We start from the raw sequence: 16,697 nt of genomic DNA on the forward strand, positions 1-16,697 counted from the left end.
TTGTTTTAAAAACCGGGTTTTACGTAAGATGAGGTTATAAGCTGACACAGGATTTGTGAGAAATGAGCAGAGCTAAATGCAAAGCTATTGTAACATCATTTCCAGGTCTGTCTCTTTTTCACTCTCTCTCACCCGGTATATACAATCATTTTGTTCTCCTGGTAACATGTCTAAGCTTAAGTCAATAGGAAATCTTTGAAAGCTGCTTCTCTTATAGCATAGCACATTTGGTGAGGGGGTTGTGTTAAAACTGGGCTTCCGATACTTGCTTAGCCTCTGTCTCCTGTCTGTCTGCAGCATATGTTTCTGATATCTTCAGAAACACTCAGCAAATCGTGCCCACAAGAGAAATTACTTGATTGGGACACTTGGGACAGCATCCCTTATATCTAGAATGAAGAAAATAACATTAAAAAAAAAGCATGGGCATAAGTAGGCATGTCAGATCAGCTTTCTTTCCTTCTCTGTCCCAGCCTGAAAGGCATTAAAATTATTTTTGACAGGAAAAATAATCAGTAGCTGGGCTGTTTTGTCTGGGGACTCCCAATGCCAAAGCAGTTCCCCATGCCTGTTTTCTCCCTTGCTGGACCAATGTGCTAAGGCAGGGATGCTGTGGTGATGGAACCCAAAGATCTAAGTCGCTGGCTCTGTGACACAGCTGTCTGGGGCACCTGAATATTTATGTGATTCCTATCTCCATTCCCTCTCTGCTATACTCCATGCAGTTTCAAGGAGGTAATTGCAGCTTCTACAAACAGCTGTGTGAGAAACTGGCCTGGACAGCAGGAGAATATGTGAACCCTGCCAGCCCCCATTATTAGGTCCAGGAAATGAATGCTGCAGGAGGGATATGGTGTAAGGAAGTCCCAGAGGCTGGGGCTGATACTGGGTGGTACTTGGAGATAAAGAATAGCATCTTCCCATGAGCCACCGTCTGTATGCATTACAGCCAGAGACAAAGGCCAGCAGGGCTGACTGAAGACATTTCTTTTTGGCTTTTGGGCTACTGTCATGAAACAGTAAATTATTCCAAAGCTTGAGCGGGTACCAAGGAACAGAGGAGATTTTAAAACAGAAGTGCTGTATTCCTATATGGGTAAGATTCTGGATCTAGTCTCTGTAAGAAAAGACTGGGAAGAGCAGTCATCAATCAAATAATTGTTGCAGGTTTCTAAAATAACTAAAATAGGATCCTGGGAGATTCATCTTGAGGATAGAAACCTTGACATCCTAACTTGCAAGAAAAAATCACACATGCCTTTCCATTTCAGTCCCTGGTTTTGATCTGCTATTCCATTTGAGCCGCTCTGATTTACCTGAAAATTTCAAATCATTGGGTTTACTGTGTTTATGCAGAGTTGTTACTTCCAACCACAGAGTTGCCTGGTGTTAGCAGGTTTGCCTGTAAAGATAATGTGGATGTGTTCATTACAAAAGGCTCACCAGTAGCCGGGGTTAAACATAAGAAATGTTTAAATGGTGAAAAGGGAAATTGGCTTTTTACTATTTTGAAAACACTGCTATGCTGCATCTTACCAAGAACGTACCCTAGGTGTACATGGATCCAGTTGGTATTGAGGGCGAATTACAGAATCACAGAATATGTTGAGTTGGAAGAGACCCGCAAGGATCATTGACTTCAACTCTCAGCCCTGCACAGGATCATCCCCAACAGTCACACCGTGTGCCTGAGAGTATCATCCAAATGCTTCTTGTACTCTGGCAGGCTTGGTGCTGTGACCACTTCCCTGGGGAGCCTGTTCCAGTGTCCAACCACCCTCTGGGTGAAAAACCTTATTCTACTATCCAACCTAAACCTCCCCTGACACAACATCAGGCCATTCCCTTGGGTCCTGTCACTGGTCACCACACAGAAGAGATCAGTGTCTGCCCCTCCTCTTCCTCTCATGAGGAAATTGTAGACTGCAATGAGGTCTCCCCTCAGTCTCCTCTTCTCCAGGCTGAATAGACCAAGTGTCCTCAGCCACTCCACGTACAGCTTCCCCCCACGGCCCTTCACCATCTTTGTTGCCCTCCTTTAGACACACTCTAACAGCTTAATATCTTTCTTATAACAGTGACCAAAACTGCCACAATATTCAAGGTGAGGCCGCACCAGCGCAGAGCAGAGCGGGACAATCCCCTCCCTTGAACAGCTGGTGATGCTTTGCCTGATGCCCCTCAGGACACAGTTGCCCCTCCTGGCTGCCAGGGCACTGCTGACTCACATTCAGCTTGCCATCAACCAGGACTCCCAGGTCCCTTTCCCTGGCACTGCTTTCCAGCATCTCCTACCCCAGTCTGTATGTCCCATCCCAGGTGCAGAATCCGAGACTTCCCCTTGTTGAACTTCATATTGGTGATTGCCCAGTCCTCTAATTTGTTGAGGTCTCTCTGCAGGGCCTCCTTGCCTTTGAGGGAGTCAGCAGCTCCTCCCAGTTTTGTATCATCTGAAGAGTTGCTTAGCATCCCTTCCAGTCCTGTGTCCAAGTCCTTTATGAAGATGTTGAAGAGCACAGGGCCTAAGATGGAGCCCTGTGGAACCCCCCAGTCACAGGTCACCAGTCTGATATCACCCCATTCACTGTTACCCTCTGTGCTCGACCTGTGAGCCAATTGCTCACCCACCAAATGATGTGTTTATCCAGCTGTGTGATGGACATTTTGTCCAGAGGGATCCTGTGAGAGACAGTATCAAAAGCTTTACTGAAATCCAAAAAGATTACATCAACTGGCTTCCCTTGATCAACTAGGTGGGTTACTTTGTCATAAAAGGAAATCAGGTTTGATAAGCAGAACTTTCCTCTCATGAAGCCGTGTTGGCTGTGACCAATGACTATGTTGTCTTTCAGGTGTTTTTCAATACCTGCCAGAATAATCTTTTCCCTAACTTTACCAGGCACTGAAGTGAGGCTGACAGGCCTGTAGTTTCCGGGGTCTTCCTCCTTGAAAATTGGGGCAGTGTTGGCCAGCTTCTAGTCAGCTGGGACCTTGCCAGATTCCTGAGACCACTTAAAAATTTTCTCAAGTGTGAGGCCTGAGTGGTGTCTGACTTATTTTACAAAATTGACTCATAATTTTTAACCTCTGTCACAGTTGCACTGTTCTGTTCTGAAGCTGTCAAAAGAAAATATGGTTTTTATTATTCACTTGAGGCCACAACAAAAATGCTGCCTAGATATGGCCTCTTACATGCAAATAAGTAAGTTTTGATAGAGGTGACGACAGTGCACGGGATTGACATCATGTACCAAAGGTAAATTTATTTGATTAAGAAAGGCACTTTGTATAAATGTAGCCATGTATTTCTCTGGGGGTGGAAACTAACACTGTAGTTACCATGTCTCTGTAGAGAAATCTGATAATGGGAATAAAATAAGTTACTTTTATGAATTATAGGGAAAGAAAAAGGGAAATACTTGATGAAAACAGAAACTGCATACAATAAAAGGAGGGGCTACCTTCTGTTTTGCTTCCTTTAGCAGGTTTTTCTGCCTTTCAGCGTAGCTATAATTCCTATTTCTCATCCTCTACAGAACCTATCCTTTGGCAACCATGACATTCTATGTATGTGATGGAAATGACTCAAGAGGCTCACAGCTGAGAAAAACTACTTTAAAAATAGAGAGACTCATCTGTGATGTCTGGAGATGCAAATGCTTTGCCTCCTGCTGTGCCACAGTGTTCTGAGAACAACTCCATGGTATATTTCCTCTTGTGGTAAGGCCCCCTTAAAGAGATTCCTGCTCCCTGCCCTGGCTGTGGTTCAGCATCCCATTAATAACACTGATGCAACTGAATCAGTGAAACAGCTGGTTGTTGTTAAAAAAAAGAGGAGATTTTGAAAAACCTGGACCATCTACCTGACCAGGTTTACAGCAGTCTCACAAACACTTGCATCAGCACACCTAATGAGTTGGGAACAAGCCACCCAAACAGCTTTGCCACCAGAAGGAATATGTCTCCCTGCTATGCTCTAAATCCATTTGCTTCCAGCACCATCTCAGCTCACGCTCCCTATTGGAATCAGCAACATGCAGCACTATCTGTTATAGGACTTTCTTCTGAAGCCAGTATTGCCTGCATACATATTCCCTCTCCCAAAATATGTGCTGTTGTTTAGGTGACCACCTTTCTCATCTTCATCTTTTGTATTGTCTACGTGTACAGGCTGGCAGCTGCCCAGGAGTCCCGCTGTTGTTCTAGTCTGAGAAGTGGGCAAAATCAGAGAAAAATTCAGCTATGAGATATGGTTCTTCCTGCTGGCACAGTACCATGTTTCCTTCGGGGTTTATCAAGGAGCTGGACCTGTGGTAGTTGCTCTGGCACCCTCCCCACCAGCCCTTCGCTGCCTTGAATTTCCCTGGTGAAGATTGCCCCAGGCTCAAAGGCAGATTTCCCACTCAACATCTGGCCTGAACTTCTTTGTCTGAAAATTGTCATTCTTCTTCTTTACAGAGAAGTCACCTTTGTATGATTTCTGCCAAAAGTACCGGGAAGAGGGAATGGTAAACAAAAAGCCCTTGTAGGGAGTAGTTTGGAGAACCCTCTGAGGGGACTTGGCACTGATTCTCAACAGAGAGTAGCTGATATCCAAGTTATATCTGTGTCAGAAAGACATGGCTGATGCTTTTGCTTTATTTAGAAGTTGTGAGTGCAAGAAGAGAGCGGATGAAGAATCTGGAAGTCCTGGGCAGATAGTGTCAGTCAGACACATTAAGAGGAGGAAGGTATGGAAATGCTCAAGAAGACTGGAGGGAGGCAGGACCCATCTTCCTGGGTTGAAGGGGACCAAGTGCTCTGGTGTTTGAGAGCCTGTTAAGCAAGAGCCAAGGGGCTTTGGGCAGGCTCAAGCACAAGAATTGGAACTGGTTTTGCCCACGGAGTTCTGAAAGCTGAATGATGGTCCCTTAATTAAGCTGCTCAGTAATTCATCTTCTCTGCCTCTTTCTTCCGCTTAAGTAATTCATGTTGTGAGGGAGAGCTGTTGGTTTCTGTCACGTTCCTCAGAGCAACACCTGGCTGAAAACCCTATAAGCCACCACACAGACACGTGGGCATGGACCACCTGCAGCTGCCTGGGGCCAGCAAGGAGGAGAGTGGGGCACTTTCCTGGCTCCCTGCAGGTGGGTGCTGCAGGGCAGGGCTGCTGAGAGTCCCTCTGGGCTCTGTAGGCAAGATTCCTCTGTCCAGCACAACTTATTTGCCTGCCTTCCTTGGCCCTGCCCCTCTAAAACTATCCCCATCTCTTCTCCTCACCTGGTTCCTGGGGAGAGTAGATGGAGACAGACCCTGCTTACCAGCAACTTCTTCTTCTCCAAAGTGCCAGGCCCAGCCAGCTGCCCCTCCTAATTTCTTAGACCTTGTGTTCACTACTGCCCCAGTCCTGGTTGCCACCATTAATTAGAGAATCACTGAAAGACTCAGTGTGGAAGGGACCTCTGGTGTACTCCTCATCCCACCTGTCCCTCAGATCATATCTTCTGACTGTTCCTGATAGTACCTCTGTCTGTGAGACAGCACCACTGTCTTCACTTGGTCAAGGATGTCACTTGGGCAGTTATTCAACAGTGCAGTGGAGGTGGAAGGAAGCTGATGACCTCCTGTGGAGTTTTTTTTAATTCCCTTAAAAATCAAATAATTTCAGTGCTGCTTGGAGGTAACGGGGTTCAAAGGTATTTTCATACCATAGACAATTATGCCAGCATCCTTGCCTGTAAAATTTAACTTAGCTGAGTATTTGTATGTGGCAGGGGCTGAGCATTCAAAAATGGACATTAGGGGCTTTGGAACTGCTTTAACCAGAAGTGGGTTTTCTTTTATAGTGGATGGGGAATGATGTTCTTCTGAATATGTTCAGCACTGTTAGAGTGTTACTTAACCAGACGATCTCTGATGTGTTGTTGACATCCACGAGAAACAAGACTTGTATTCTAAATTAATTGAATAACAGCCATAAGACAAAAAAGATGCCATCTGTCTCTCCAAATGTAGATGTCCACCATGTAGATGCTGATATTTCAGTTAGTTACTCATCCTCTAGTAGTCAGGGGAAAGAGAGAAGCCCCTTTAAAGTGTAATTCACAATACACTTCAGAATGTTTACTTCAGGATGAAATTAATCAAACCCTAAAAATTTTCAGTTCCATTCTGTTGTCCAGAAAGAACCTGGCACGATCTCTTACAATAAAGCCATCTGAAGCTGGTGAGATGAACCCTACCCAGCATGACAGGAGGGAAACCCAGCTGCTGTGATGTGCATTGTCACTCTTTACTCTTCTTTACTCACCCTCCCTGTGCAGCCAGTGATTTTCTTGCAAGCATGATCTCCTCACAGAGTTTTCCCCTCCTGCCTTTGGTGCCACAGGGATGGCTGAGGCCGCTAGATGGGGGTGCAGGATCTCATGCAGGATCCGTCCCACAACCCTGAGGCCCTGCTCAGCTGCTGTTTAGCAGCTATCCCAAACAGGAGAAGTTCTGGAGCACCAGAGTCTGTGCACTGCCGGCTCAGCTGGTGCCACATGACTGACTCAGGCAGGGTGTGAGCCCACCGTGGGTTCCTGCTGCTTGCCAGAACATGCTCTGCAGGCTCCAACTGTGTTGTTTTCCTTCTGCCTGCCATGGCGGGACAGGACAACACCTGGTCAGGTAAAAGCTGGGGCTGCTCCAACAGCACCTCATGCACCATTAAGGCTGCTAGAACAAAATGCCCCCTCCCAAACAAGCTTGAACTGGCAGAGTGAGTCTGGGCAAAGAGGTTCAAACCTTGTGTGGTGTGTTCACTGGGCTTTCAATTGCGTACTTGAGCCAAATAGGATATTCCTTCTTGGCAGAGGGCAGCCAGACAAAAAAGGTAAATTCCTCACTGCCTCAGCACTGTCAAACAGATCAAAATGGGGAGGATGGCAATTCTCATATGGTATCACTTAGATCTAGAGCATCCAAGAATTTCCTGGTTATTGCTTTCAATTTACTTCATACTTATCGTTGTATTGATCTTATTCTAAGAATTTCTGCTCTACAAATTAGCCTGTTTTGTCCTCTTTTTCAAAGTGGGAAGAGAAACATGTTTGAGTAGGTGAGCTACACATCCTAATTGTTAAGCTCACACTAGGAAGTGACTGTATATTTAATTCCCCAGTGCCACAAGCAGCTCCTGTGGTGTGGATCACAGCTTGGGAAACACAGAGCTACAGATGGCCCTGTGGTCATTTCTGGGATGGCTGGTAAGAAAACCCAAGGCCACAGGGCCTTACAGCATTAATACAGTAACCATCGCATCCACGTTAGATGACCCAAAGGATTTATGTTCTGAAAAAAAGGTTTCTCAAAAATATGAAGGATACTGGCATTCCTAAATTTGAGAGTGGGGATATCCTCCTATTGTGTTTGAAAGCACTAGCAAAACAAGGATACTACTATATTTGATCAATCTTGTGAGTCCGGTGAATTATTCTTTAGAGGCCCTCAGCTGTCTGACCAAGAACTTCCCTAACACACAGTAAGTATCCTTTGTACCTTACTGTTTTGTTTCCAGGGATCAGATGGGGTTATCAGCAGTACAGAGTCCTTAGTAGAGAGCTGCTGTCAAACCATCTCTGTCTCTGTCCTGGTGTCCAGGCACCAGAGAAGCTGGGCTGCCTCTGAGGCTGGATGAGGCAGGAGAGAGAAGGAACAGTGCTAAACAGGCAACCATGTCTTGGGAGCTGCTCAGACCTGGTCTGGGGAGGGATCTGGACCTCAGCTGGACAGAGGAGAAATGCCCTCCACCATCTTTTTTTCACATCCCCTTCCTGGCATCATGCATTCAGACCTCTTTCCTGGCACACCTTAACCCTGAACTTCCCCAGTCCCTTCTGCTGTAACCATCCTCCTGTGGCATTGGAGGTGGCTGCTGACAGCAATCCTAGAAGGAGCAGATCCTGCTCCCCATAGGCTCCTAGCCACTAACTTGCAGGACTGTGTGAGCCCAGAAAGTTTGCCAGAGGGATGTGCCTGTCTGGCACTGGTGAGGCTATGGAGCACCTCTCCAGGGCACATCCTGGAAGAGGAAGTATAAATCATGCTGGCTGTGTGGCTTCCCCCCCACCCCCCATGCAGATCAGCTGATCCCTGTTTGTTTGCACTGTGTGTTTTTTCCCTGGAAGGCACGTGATGCTTAATCTGCATTTCTTCATAAGAAATGTTTGCCTGAGTTTTGAGCCAACACTTGGACCTGGGAGCAGAGCATTTCTCAGCCAGCTCCTCCTCTGCAACACCACTAAATAGCAGCAGTTTGTACCTTTCTCCTGGGCAGACACTGGGTCAGGGATGGCCGGGGGTGGGCTGGCAGGGGCTGCATGCTTGTGGCACAAGCTGCTTTCAGCTATGTTGCCAGAGACTGGATGTTTTAGGCACTGGCTTGCTCAGATGTCTGTCTGCAGATGCTGGAGCATCTCATTCTTGACTGTGAGGGCTGACAAGGACCAGCTGGGAAGCAGATGCTAATTAAAACAGAAAAACAGAGCTTCAGCCTGGTTTCCCATATGTCCAGGGTGCCTTACACAGAGAACTAGCACTCATTATATGGTGCTGTGGTTGGTGCAGGGGGAGGCTGGGATCTCTAATGCTTCTTTCTAAAGAGCTATGCTGAAGCCAAGCTCCTTTTCCTTCAATGCATAGCTTTGTGTTTAAATGAATATCTGCTCTCACCCCATTTGCTACTGGTCTATCTCACATCTGGTTTTTGTGGTCTAAATTTTACCTTGTTCTTTCACTGGGGTCATTGCTTTTGTAATACAAAGCAACAGTTTTGCTGGGAAGGGCTGGGAGCACAGCAGAAAATTAGGTTCATCTTGCACCAGTGAAATGGGTTTGTGGTCAAACTACTCTTCTCAAAATGACCCAGTTGCAAATGCAAAAGCCTATGAGGGAAGAAACCAGCATTAAATACAATGTCCTTTCCTCTGCCATACATTTTGTTTCTCTTATGATAGACACAGGTAGATGATGCTGGAAGATTTACGCTCAACAGAAAGTGATGTGGCCATTTCCCACCAATGAGGGCTGTGTGTTACCATACCTGTGTCCAAAGGCTGGTGAAAGCACTACCCTGCTAAAACTTTGCAGAAACATTTTCCACGACTGAGAAGCTCCCTGAGATCGGCAACTGAAAATGAAGAAAAGGGTGGGAGCATATTCAGCTGGGAGAAACCTGCTGGAGGTTAAATCTGCCTTTGCTGCTCTCCAGAGCATGCTGCTTTCATGAGTGAATGACAGTAGAGTTGCACGCTCTACGAGTGGATAAATTTTTGCTTTAAACACTCAGCATAATGCTCTAGGTAAACCACCTCTTCCCAATGCAGTTAGAGCCCCACACCCAAAACCTCACCATCCAGATGTACTTTAGCCTGCTCTAGGATAGCTAAGATGTCCAGAAGTCTAGCGTTCAATAACAGAGGACTGTTCCCATCTCACTCAGGAGTAGGGATCTGGAAGTTGCTCTAGGAGACTTTTTTGGTACAGTGAGTGTATGAAACACTTATATCAGTCCAAGAGTCACAAACACTTCTCTCGTTAAATCCATTTTAAAAGCTCTATCCTTGGGGTTTTAAACTATCAGCAAATAAAACAAGACATGGATTCAGTTGTGGGGGCTTGGTGGATTATGCTTCACTCCCAATAAGAGCTCCAGCACCCCACTGCCTCTTCTCCCCTAAGCCACTCTCTGGTCTAAGAATTTGGGAGGCACAAGGGGAGTGTACATACATCCTCTTCACTGCAGGGATTCCACCTCACACAATCCCTGAGAGCTGCTGCTGGTGTCTCCCTGATTGAGCCCCAAGCAAACCCCAAGCACTTGCTCCTAAGCATGATGTGTTTGTGCTGTGGAAGTGGAGAAGTAGAGATGATCTGTCACTGCCTATAGAGTTCCTGACCCCAAGGAGCTGCTTCTGGAGCAAGTCCAGGGAACATGACTTCAGGGCCCCTGATGACCTGTGGAGTCATACAAGGTAAGTCATTGGAGCTGCTCATCATTCAGTTCACTTGAAATAGAGAAGGAGCTGAGCATCCTGCTCAGCTTTCCTTAACAAGAGGAAGATCTGTGTGGTCTTAGACCCACCCTTTCAAGTCCTGCCAAAACTGAAGGCTGGAATCTTGATCCAAAAAGCCCTTCTTGGCACAGGACAACAGTTCCCAAATTTCTCTGTTGCCTACTCCATTTCTTGCTGAGAGCCACTGGCCTTACAAACCCTCTGGACAATGTGAGCTGGCATCTGTAAACCTCTGAGGTGGAAGGTGCAAAAACAGCCACAAATTTCATTACTGACACTGTTAACTTAAATTCAGTAGAGACAGATGCAGGAGAATTGCATGATGAGGGATATTTATGTACCTCCATCACACATGAGCATTCAGTAAATGCTCACTCACTGCCACCGCTGTCTGTGCTTGGTACATATCAACAACACTGAATGGAGCTGTTGCAGTATCTTAACCAGAGGACTATTTTTCACTGAAATATTCATAAGATTAGCAGAAACTAGAGTATGAGCTTTCTGTCTGTCAGCTGGCCCTTCAGTGAGGGGGGTCTGAAAACATCATGTCTGTTGAGTGTAAGAATTATGAAGGAAATGAGAAATCTGCCTTCCTTCAAAACCTCCCAGCAAACCTTCATACAGCCAGAGGTCTGAAGAGTCTGAGCAGTGCTGACCCCTGAGGGCTGCCACTTAGTCCTCAGCGGTGTAGGGCTGTCTGCAGCACAGCTGCTCTACCTTAGACTAAGGCATCCAAAATATGTTCCAAGATCACCATAGCTTTCCTTTCCATAAAGCTTGCCTCCATGTCAGCAGCCCTGTGGTGTTTATTGGAACTACAGATCATTTTCCATCTTATAAAGCATGAGGTTTGCTGTGGAGTAGTCTGTAGGCTGGGTAAAATCTCCCACTTACTCCATGTTTCTCTAGTAACATTTTCCCCTCTCTGCCCTGCCTCCATCAATGGGACTGACATGTTTTGTTCCAAGTTACCAGTGTACATCTGCCAGCAGCTTTCCATGCTCATGGAAAGTCCTGCTGTATTCCTCAAAAGCACAACACTCTCTCTTGCTGAAATCAAACAAGTGACTGAAAAGAAAAAAAAAAGTGTATATCAGATACACCATCAGCAAATATTGGGTAATGCTTGTAGTGCCCCTGGCAGTGCTGCACGGGGAAGTAAATCTCATTGGATCTCAGCACAGCTTGTGTCCCTAGAAGCTTTGGAAAATATAATTTTATTTTCCTGATGTAAATAAATGTCTTTTGGGGCTGAAAAAGTTCATCTTATGTTCATGCAACCTCCTTGTAATGCTAAGAGTAGAGTTGCTTTAATTATTGCTTTTGAGTAGGTCTCATCAACCTTGCAGCTGCGGATGGAAACAGCTTTTCATCAGACAGTCTTCCTTTTTTCTATTCTTTTCCCTGAGACCATTTTTATTGGAGGAAATATGTCACTTACAGCAATGGGCTTGCGAGAGGCCAGGAAGGCATCTCTGCAAGCTGGATTTCTTCACTCTGTTCTGACCAGTGGATTTGCTTGGCAACAGTACACAAAACCAACACAAATAGCTGCCTTGGATGAAAGTGGATGTCCTGTAGGCCATGATTTGATGTTTTCCAGACAATGTTTCTGTCTGGCAGCAAACTGCACTCTTCTTCAATTCTTCAATGCCTTCAAGAGGTGGATAATATCCAATGAAACCTGGTTGTCCAAGAACAGATTTGCTAGTTCTTACCTGTTTCTATTTTTTTCATGCACTTAGTGCAAAACCCACCACTAGGAGCTCAAATTCAGTTCCCCAGAAAAACCTTTGTAAATATTTTTTGGAACTCCTGCTTTCCACTTTGCAATCTGAGCCTGTCCCACTCTCTCTGTTCATCTTTGGTGTGGTGGGGCTGTCTGCAGGTAGCACTGGTCTGCTCAGTAAAGTCTGCACTCACCAGGGGCCCAGAGACACCTCGGTAAAGGGCATGATAGGGGCGTAGTCAATAAAATGCTGATTTTTATGCAAGAAATTGGAAAGATCATAGAGAGAGGGGGGTAAATGGCCAAGACAGGTAGGCATGGCCTGGCTCATCACCAAAACTAAGTTAGCACAGTGGTTAACCTAATCTCCTGAGATGGTCAATGTAAAATGACAGGCAGCTTGTGCCTGCAGAAGAACTGCTTGTCAAATTGAGGCAGATTAGTTTTAGGTTTTGATGTGACTAGCTCAATGGTGCTACCTCATGGCCAAACAGAAAATTACTTTGCCTTCGTATTTCTTTTTTAACTTTTAATTTATCCTATAAGTGACAGACTTTCTACAGGAGTCTCTTACCGCTGCACAAATATTGCAAGTACACCTGAGTATCCAGCTGCATACACAGTGATTCTTGATTTTTTATTTTTTTGGTGGAGATGAAGACTTAAAAGCAGCAGGGTTCACAGAGTACTTTCATTGAATATGAAGTTTTTGTTTGTTCTTCTCCTGTTACCTGGCACAGTGTTGTACTCATCGTCAGACAGTGAGCTCTTTGGCACAGGGACAGTTTCTGAACTCTGTTGCTCAGCTCCCTGCAGAGGAGGCCACAGTGGTGCAGCCACCACAGCTGGCTGGCATTGCAGCTGGCCCCTGCAAACACTGTGCCTTATCTTGGGGAAGATAAACTGCTCAAGGCCTCTCGATACATTTCCAATGGAAACCTGATTATTTTATTCTTTCTCTAACTTGATGCCACCTCTTTTCCTTTCAGTAGTATCTGGAAAAAGACCATACACCAAAGCATACTGGAAGAGACTCATGATTCGGAAAACTGATCGGGCCTGGAAACTCTTCATTCCCTTTCACCAACTTGTTTCCAGCCTTGATGCAAAGCACTTCTATGCTGCTAAATAAAAGAGCTACTGGAGGCCCATCATGAGGCCACTGGCTCTTACCTGCCCATACTAGGCAGATTTAAGCCACACTGATTTCTTTCACACTGTATCACACCTGCCCTGGGTCTCCTCTGAGCCACAGACAGCACCTCTTTGGCCCAAAGGCCTGGGATTTTTTCGCTGTCTGCTTTCAGTGCAGCCTCCCAGCTGTGTGCTTTATGGCTGGACACCAAAGGTGCAAATGCGTTCCCATGGTAAGTGCTTTTGTGAGTTAACTCCAGTTGCTGCAAGGAGATGCAAAGCCCTCATCAGATGGAGAGTCAAAGTCTGCAGAGCTAAGCCTGATGTGGTCCCTCACTGACTGAGGCTGTCTGCAGCTCCTCTGGGACTGACAGCCACCTCCCCTACATCACATTAGCCGTTTTGTCAAGAAAGCTTCTCCAGGAAGCAGCAGACAGAGTAATACTTGTCTGGTCTGTGCACCAGAAATTAGCTCTGTTTTCCATAAGCTCCTTCAGTGGTTCTGTAAAATATTAGAGCAGCATATTGCAAAATGAGCCTCATACACACCATAATGGAGCTGATAAGATGCAAGATTCTGGAGTCCCAGTGACAGAGACACATTAGGTATTTAGGAGAGAAAAATAGTCACCTTCTGCGGAAGGGCTGAGTTGAGACCACTGTAAGTGGTGTCTTCCTGCTGCTTTCCCGTGGAGATGTGGTACACACACCTTGTTAGCTGAACTGACCTGAAGTGCAATCCCACTGAGGGCCAGAGCCAAGTTTCTGTACCAAAGTGTTTGAAACTCTTTATTTTTCGTAAGGTTTTGTTTACTAGCATACAGGAGCTAGATGGAGGAGCTTCAACTGTGTGTCAGCACTACCACAATCTTTGGAGATGAGCTGGAGAAGTGTCCTCCTCAGACAGACTGATTTTAATATAGATCAATTTTTTGACTTATCTGAAAAATATGCAGAGGTTTATGCCTGTTACCAGCACTAAGAGCACTCTGTCTTCCTGAGCTTCCTTCCCAGCAGAGGCACAGGGCAGGAGATGGTATAAATGGTAACAGGTCTGGGGACAAGGCTCCAACTTGGTTGAAATTTGTTGCTTCTGGCAGTTGATAAGCAAGCACTTCTGTTTGATGAGAGCTTCATGGTGTATCCTAAAAGCAGCTGTCAGCCCTGGAGATGTTTTGCCCAAGCTGGAGTCTGCTGAAGCAGCATCATTGGAAGGAAGGTTCTCTGAGGGCTAAGGAAGGATTGCCTCTCAGCTGAACATGAATGAAGGCTTAATCAGCTGAGGAAGACTCCTCCCATCTCTGTTTTGGGACCTCGAAGAAGCATTCAGTGACTTACAGGAAGATTTACACAATGTCCCAGCACTGCTTGCTTCCTGGCTGTGGGGACACAGAGTTTCCAAGAATCCCCTGAGCTCATGTGAGAGGCACGGAGCTGCTGCCTGGCAGAAGAGGTGCTGGCTCTGCACATTCGCTCAGCCAGTGGGATGGAGGAGCCCAGCCAAAGTACTTTCTTTGGCATGTTTTTCTTTTAAAAAATATTGAGAAACAGAAATTTAAACTGACAAGTTTAAGTCACTAGAAAGCCCCATGAAAGAGGCTCGTATTGCTCCTGTGGGAGCTCTTGACTGATGTCGTGTAGAAAGCTTCAGTCTTTGGAGAGGATGGGTTTAATGTTAGCTTGACTTCTTTTCTGTGGTGCTGATGCAGAGAGACATGGTAATTGCCTTGCTTTTGCATAAGTGTGAAATTCTGGCAGCCTCAGCTTAAGAAAACAAAATGCTAAGGCTTAGATTGCAAAATATGATCCAGTTGTTCTTGGTATTAAAAAAACTCTCAAGATATTAAAGTTGAGAACAGCACTTTCCCATTTTCTCCAATTTATCTGATTTTATGTGCTCATAGCTAGTGAAACAATGGAGAGAACAAGGAATACTAAAGCTGATTAACTGTAGAAGTAAGAGTAGATCAATTGGCTCTTAGGATGTGTCTCCAGTATCACTGTACTTGGTCATAAATCCGGGTCTCTGAGGGCCTCTGATTGAAGAACATACACACAGAGCATTTACCACGACTCTGTATGTGAAAGCAAGTTGTTTGGATATGCAGATATCACTCTCTATCCTACTGTTTGGCAATGGCATACCTATTCCAACTGGCAATCAAAATAAACCAGGTGTGGTAGTCCATTAAAAAAAAAAAAAAAAAGGAAAAAGCCCTCAGGACAAACCACAAAGGGTAAGCAGCCAGAAATACAAACTGTGTGTTCTCCAGCACTGCTTGCCCACGTTGCATGACTCCTCTGACTCCTAAGCCTTTCCCCATGTCAGTGTGGGTTCCCTGTATTTATTTACTTCCAAGAACAATAGCCTGCCTTTTCTTAGTGTCATTCAGGAACCCTTTAAAGGCAGTCATCCTCTCATAACCATCACCCTCCAGAAAGAACCTGTTGTGACCCACAGTACAGCATGACCAAGGCTGCAGTGCTGCAGAATAAGCATTTTACCTGTGAAAGCCAGAAATCTGATTTTTCAAGACCATTCCAGTTTAAATATGTACCAACAACCTTCAGAGGAGAAAGAAAACAGCTTTTAAATATTTTTCCTGAATTTTTCTGATTTTGGAAATCAGAAAAAGATGGGGTCCTAGCTTAGGGGCATGACTAGTGGAGCCAGGCTGAAAGAGCGAGCTGCCAGAGATTGCAGACACTTCTCTCATTATATTCCCTGTCCCTGCTGTGATGAGTTTGTGTGTGATGCTGCCCTGGGACAGCCCTCAATGGTCCCAACTTGTGCAAGCCCATGGTGCTGTGGACATGTGTTTTCTCACAGTCCAACAATGCAATGCTACATCATGCTGGACCCGTGGGCTTTTGGTGTTTTGGAGGAGGACCAGTGGGTGACAGTCATACTTTTCTCCTTTTGGCTTTTCCATGAGCAAGAATCCCTCTCCAAGCTGCTGATGCTAGTACAAGTCTTTGGGGAGCTGGCCCTCCCCTCCTCCCCCCCCCGCCCTTGGAATTTTGCATGAGGAAAACCCTTCTGAAAGCCTCCAGCTTGCTCTGCAGGAACACCTCATTAGCTACAATTGAGGCATGTTCCTGTTAGTATCAGATGCAATATGCTGCACATTGTGACCCTCTTCCCCTGGACACTGTGCTTCATGTACATGATGGTCAGTTTGAGATGTTTTCCCCAGCTCATAGCTCACATCCCCTGTTCATTGTAGGTATTAAAAATCAGAGCAGATTTCACAGCCTTACTCTCTGAAATGCAGCCCTCCCATCAGCTAGTACGCTGACATTAACTCCCTAATTATCCTTCTAATCTTTGTACCTATGTCTTTGGAAAGCTTTTCCTGACATCTAATCTAAACCTCTCATTATGCAACTTGAGGCCATTTCCTCTTGTCCTGTAAGCAAATAAACAGCAAATATAGCAAAGATTAAGGGATCTACATATCGATAAAAAAATTGAACATTCAGAGTTGTTTCAGCCACAAAACCCACAAGAAGTGAAAGGGACTGGCACATTAAACAACATACAGAATGTAAGGAAAACACATCAGTTAGCCTCAATCAAAAGCACACTACAGCACCCAAGACAGGTTATAGTTGAAGAGGACTGTGGTTTAGGGAGCGTAAAGTGAAAAACCTGTTGGGCTCGACGGACCTTGCTTTTACATGTTCCTACCATTCTGACCTTCCTGCATCCAAGAACAGTTTGGATACCCAGCCCCTACTTGTCTTCACACTAACTCCAGTATGTTTTTCCTGGAGATCTAGTATGTCTTTCCTGG

This window comes from Pseudopipra pipra, chromosome 2 (genome assembly GCF_036250125.1).
Source record: "Pseudopipra pipra isolate bDixPip1 chromosome 2, bDixPip1.hap1, whole genome shotgun sequence".
In the NCBI taxonomy this organism is placed as follows: Eukaryota; Metazoa; Chordata; class Aves; order Passeriformes; family Pipridae; genus Pseudopipra; species Pseudopipra pipra.